The sequence below is a fragment of the Carlito syrichta genome, unplaced genomic scaffold (assembly GCF_000164805.1).
Source record: "Carlito syrichta isolate Samal-C Ts95f unplaced genomic scaffold, Tarsius_syrichta-2.0.1 Scaffold81549, whole genome shotgun sequence".
NCBI classification, from domain to species: Eukaryota; Metazoa; Chordata; class Mammalia; order Primates; family Tarsiidae; genus Carlito; species Carlito syrichta.
The window spans coordinates 742,265-748,264 of record NW_007025645.1 but is presented as its reverse complement, the minus strand read 5'-3'; the positions used below and the strand labels follow the sequence as shown (position 1 = coordinate 748,264).

The 6,000-nt window shown below is 43.0% G+C and overlaps 1 protein-coding gene across 1 annotated transcript in view; it reads left to right on the top strand.

Moving 5' to 3' along the window:
* The first annotated feature begins 261 nt into the window (after nt 1-261).
* The window catches only part of PEAK1 (pseudopodium enriched atypical kinase 1), a 280,456-nt gene continuing 274,717 nt past the window's right edge, over nt 262-6,000 (top strand). The window contains exon 1 of the mRNA XM_021711072.1: nt 262-358. The gene's annotated coding sequence lies outside the window, so the exon portion shown is untranslated. The remainder of the gene's footprint in view (nt 359-6,000) is intronic.

Below are 6,000 nucleotides of genomic sequence, written 5' to 3'. Positions count from 1 at the left end.
GTCCCGGCAACTTTTCTTTCCTGCGCGAGGGGGACGCGCCGTCCGACCTGCCCCTCCCCCCTCGTCGCCTGCACCCTCCGTCCGAGAGCTGATGTCGTCTTTTCCTCCGTCGACTGCGTTCAAGGCGGCCGAGGGCAACCGGAAAGGTCCCCCCGCCCCCCGCCCCCAAATGTGACTTTTTGCGATCCGTTGTTTTTTCAAGATCCGAGTTCAGGAATCTGGGAGCTGCGGAATGGAGTTATTGGAAAGCTGGCGTTGAGGGGGTAGCGATGAGTTAGAGGAAAACTATGATTTCATCTCTACTGGCCTTGCTGTAGAAAACCCAATCGCGTTTTTTCTTCTGCCTCTGTTGAGTGGGGTAAGATTATACGTTGAATTAAATACTCGGAGACTTACATAAAAGACTATTTTTGGGTCGCGGGATGAGGTACGGGAGCGCTTTTCACCTGAATTGGGGCTGCCTCGAGGATTCTGTTCTGGGGCCTACCTGCTGGGTTCTGTTCAGCCACCGCGTCCTTTTTTCCCCCCCTACGGCTAAATGAAGTGATATAATGATGTGTGTAGTCAGAGAATCCACATTGCTCTCTGCAGTGTGGAAGTGAAAAATGCGAATTATCCACGGGGGTAAAACTTTCTGTGAGCAATCTTGGATGCTCGCTCGTGATGTCTTCGCCTTGTCATCTCAGCGTTTCTAGATAGCTCCACTCGCCAGCTACCTTAATTACTTTCTGTCCTGCCTGGGACTTCTTTTTGGTGACTCGTTTAGTAAACTATAATAGCAGGTAGCGTACATTTTCTTGGCTTCAAAGATGGGAGCTACAGCCTCAGCCCAGAGATAAAGTTAACAACGGAAGCAGAATTCATGTCATTGCTAGTGAGTTTGGGATATGACCAACTCACAAACTATGTGAAAAAACAAACATCCCCTTTCCATAGCTCTGTGTGTGTGTGTGTGTGTGTGTGGTGGTGGGGGGAGTATTCTATCGTGTCTTTGTTTTGGAGACTCTCACATGACTATATTATGTGGGAAAAAATGTCACATTATTTTCTTTAAGGCTGTTTAATGTGTGGTCCTTCTCCCCCATTTAAGGACTGAAAATTACATTTGGCTGTTGGAGGGTTGGAAGAGAAGTGCTTTGGTGAAAGGAAAAGATAAGATTGCTTTGAATGGTTATGATGCTATGACTTCATTTTATCCCATGATATATATAAACTTCCATGATAACGTCTGTGCCCCCATTAACATTCAGAATTCATTTTTAAGAGTCTACCCTGAGGCCCATAAAGAAATAATGCCACTTCATAACTGTTTCCTGACAATCACATTAAAAAAAATGTGTTCCTGGAATGCATTATATGTGTACTCATATAAACATTTATCTTTGTACATTTATGATAATGTAAATATTTAAGTCTGAGAGCTTAAAAACTTTTATTTGCCTATTTGCATACATTTTTTTCAACATCTAGCAGTGCCAACCATATTTGCCAAATAAGCATCAGCCATAAATTCATGCTTTGGCACATTTCATATAATAACTCTTCTAAATTGCCCCATGGTGAAGCATCATGAGATTAGCATTTACTTCATGAGAGAGATTTGTTGTTGTTTTTAACTGTATGATGCGCTGTTTTAGTAGAACAGGTGCTGGGCTCTAGCTGCTTGTGTTGAAACCTGCCAAATCATACTCGTTTGTTGAATGGGTTGTTTAAGTCATTTAGGAACCAAACTGTGTATGATGGCCTTTATTTCCCCCTTTGCTGATCCCTTTACTGTGATCCCTATTTCTTACTCTCCCCAGTCCTTTCATTACTAGAGCTCCTGGTAAAATCTAGGCACCTGCAGGGCTGGTTTGTTTTCCCTAGAGAACTAGAAATTCTAGTAACCTTCAGGCCATGAGTAGGCAGTTCACATTTGTTTGACAAGTGTTTTGAGTGCTTTTTAAGTGCCAGGCATGGTGGTAGGATCTGGGTGTTTGTAGAAGGAGATGCCTTTTTGCATGGAGCTTACAGTTGAGGAGAAGATAACTGATAACCAGTACTTGCAATATTATGTGATGTATGACACCGGTATGCACAGGTACTTGTGGATGGAAGCGTGGAGGTGGGGTAGCTGACTCAGACTTGGGGGAAGTTTGCCCTGGAATGCATCTTCATGGGTTACCTGAGCTAATCTTGAATAATAGGAGTTTACTCGGTTCAGAAAGAGGGAAAGTACATTTTATACCAGTGTTGTCCTGCAGAAATTTAACATAAGCCATAAATGTAACCCACATATAAAATTTAAAATTTTCTAGTAATCATATTTTGAAATCTAAAAAAATGAAATTAATTTTAATAATATAATTTAGCCCACTATATCAAAAATACTACCATTTCAACATGCAAGCAATGTAAAAAGTAGCCAGGCTCGGTGGCTCAGCCTGTAATCCCGCACCTTTGGGAGGCTGAGGTGAGTGGATTGCCTGAGCCCGTGGGTTCGAGACCCGCCTGGGCAACTTGGCGAGACCTCATCTCTACAATACATCAAAAATTAGCTGGGTGTGGTAGCGCGCGCCTGTAGTTCCAGCTACTTGGAAGGCTGAGGCGGAAGGATCGCCGGAGCCCAGCAGGTCGAGGCTGCGGTGGCCGGGAGCGGCCACTGCATTCCAATCTGGGTGACAGAGTGAGACTCTAACTCAAAAAAAAAAAAAAAAAAAAAAAGTAATGCTGAGATATTTGACTTTCTCTTTTCATACCATCTTCAGAATCTGGTATGTAATTTACACATACAGCACATCTCAATTTGAACTGGTTACATTCATGTACTCTATAGCCATCAGTGGACAGCACAGCTTCAGAACAGGGCAGATGAAGTAATTAGAAGCCACATCACTCATTGTCTTGTGAACCAATTTAAGGAACTTTGGCTTCGTTGTGAAGACTGTGAGGCCTTGAGGGTTTAGTGGGGGGCGACGGGGAGGAGGAGAGAGACTTTTTGAAAGCTTTGTGGTGATAGACTCAGAGTTGTGTTTTAGATTTGTGAGTTTGGCAATGAAGTGAATGTTGGATTCGAGAGGGGCAAAACTGGAACAAGGACCAGTTAGGAAGCTATTCTTGGTGAGAAACGATGGGGATGAGGAGGAGAGGGGTGCTACAGGAGAGATTTGAGAAGTGTTATCAACAGGATGGGTTAAATAACCACATTATAGCATTGAGCAAGATTGAAGATTTGAGATGATTCCTGTATTTCTGTTGGGATCTGCTGGGTAGGTTGGGCAAGTCCCCAAAGAGAAGCCAGCCAGAGCAAAGATAAAAAAGGGAAACTATGAGAATTGTCACAGAGTGTTTCAAGGTCTAGGAGTGGTCAACACTATATCCTGCCATGGAAAGGACAAGCAAGATAGGGACTGAATAAAGTCTCTTGAGACTTGTTGATGAAGATGTCTGTAACTTCAGCTAGAGCAGTTAGCTACATTGTAAAGCATCCAGGGGAATGAAGAGTGAATGATGTGTAGCTAGTTGAGAGGGATACAGTGTTTTCTGAAAGGACTCTGAAGGGGAAAGAGTAAGTAGAGGGAGGTGCTGAGGATTTGGAGTTTGCCTTCTTAAAAAAATTAGAATGTTGAGTATGCTTCTGTGGGACTGGAAAGAACCAGTGGAGAGGAGAAGCTGAAGGGTGTATATGTGAGTGTGCTGTGGGTGGGGAAGTGGGTGGGGGCTGGAAGCAGGATTGGGAGGCAATGGGAGGGGATCCCGGACATAGGCAGAGTACGTAAGGCAGTCTTTTTCCAGAGAGCAGAAAGGAAGGAGGTGAAGATGGCTGGCAGTGTAAATAAGAGTGAGGTGAAGGTGGTGGAACAGAGATTCTTAACAAGAGTATATGAGTGAGACCCTGCTCTATGGTGCATGCCTATAGTTCAAGTTATTTGGGAGACTAAGGTGGAAGGGCTGCATGATTCCAGGAGTCATGAACCAGCCTGGGCAACATGGTGAGAGCCCATCTCTACAAAAAAATTAAAAAATAAAAACAAGTAAAATAAATTTAATCCACACCTATGAAAGGAACAGGGGGGAAAAGAGTATGTGAGTTTATACACACTCTTTAGAAGCAGCTTCCAAGGGAATGGGGGAGAAAAAATACACATGACTAGTTGGGACCCTGAGTAAGGATTGTCAGGCGGCCTTGAGGATCTATTTATTCGAGGTTGTAGACCTCACGTTTGCAGTGGTACCTGTCTACATGATAGTGTGATTTTTCTCTAGCAGTGAGTGATCAGCCTGAGTATATTTGAAGAAGCTATGTAATACAAAAACCCCATGAGGCGTGTGCTGTTACTGTCCTTGTTTGTGAGATGAACAACTGGGTGTAAGTCCTAGTTCAGTTCCACTGCCCAAGCACTTACCCGCTGCCTTGCCAGTATTTGGTAGTGATGCCTGAGGGACAGTTGGTTGAGGGAGTTAATGATATTGAGGATTGTGACTTTAAATGAAGAACCATGGGACCTAGGATGGATTATGAGCAGGAGGCCTGGAAGGGGTGGCCCAGTTGGGAGAACATGAAGGACACAGAAGGCTGGAGGTCAGTGTGAAGCCAAAGAGCTGGCAAGGTGGGAGTGGTCATGTCAGCTTCTCTTTGTGGAGGAGCTGCCAAGTGCCAGACACCCAAGACCTTCTTTTGGTCCTAACGCTAATACTACAATGTGTTATTTTTTATACTCTTCCCTTTGTTATCTTCTTTCAAATGAAGAAAATGAGAGTTAGAGAGGTTAAATAATATGTCCAGAGACTCATTCTCCTAACCATGCTCTTCTCAAGTTGGGGGATAAGACAGGAAATGCAGTAATGACAGGAAGTGGTAGAAAGACATTGAGATATTTAGTTTACGGTTTCGGAGGCGTGTCATTCATTCAACAAATGTTTCTGGAGTATCAGGGATGTGCCAAGCATTGTTGCAGACAGACCCCAGTCTGGTATCGTCGTAGCGTATTAGAAGGTGGTAGTGCTGCAGAGAAAAGTACAACAGGGGAAGGGGGGACAGGAGCGCCCAGAGTGTGTGCATTTTAAATGATATCTGGAAAGGGCTTGGTGAGAGCAAAGACTTGAAAGAGATAAGGGGTCTGCCTAAGTAGAAGAAACTGCATAAACCCTGAAGTGGAAGTGTGCTTGGTTTATTTCCAGAATTTTAGAAGGCTAGTGTGCCTGCACTGGAGCAAGTAGAAGACAAACCCAGTGACATCAGAGGGGTAATTGGGTTTTTACTTGGGAGCCATTGCAGGGTTTTGAGCAAAGGAATGATGTGACTGGATATACCCTTTAAAAACTGGCTGGCTACTAGAGTGAAAGGGAGTTAAAAGTAGAAACCAGAAAACCAGTTAGAAGGCTTCTTGAAGATCTAGTTGAGACATGGTGCCTTGGACCAGAGAAGTAGTAAGAAATGATTAGATTTGGATTTTTAAAAACTTTTTATTTTGAAATAATTTTAGATTTACAGAAAAATTGCACAGATTATACATAGTGTTTTTTATACTAATGTTTCTCCATCACAGCACTATTGACATTTTGGACTGAATAATCCTTTGTAGTGGGGTTGTCCTGTACATTATAGGATGCTAAGCAGCATTCCTGACAGCTCTCCACTGGCTGCCAGTACTGTCCCCCAAATTGTGACAATCAGAAATGTCTTCAGACATTGCAAAATCTTACCCCCCTCACTGTGGGCAAAATTGCTATCATTAAGAACCGCTACTATACACCCTTCCCCCGTCTTCCTCTGATGTTAACATCTTACATACCATGGTACATTTGTCAAGCTAAGAAATTAATATTGACATGATGCTTCATTCATATGCATCTTTCATTCAACAAACTTCAGACTTCACTTGTATTTTACCAATTTTTCTAATATCCTTTTTCCATTCTATTCAAACCAGGATACTATATTGCTTTAGTCGTCAAATCTCCTTTGTCTTTTCCATTGGGTGACAGTTTCTAGGTCTTTTCTTTTATACTCTTGACACT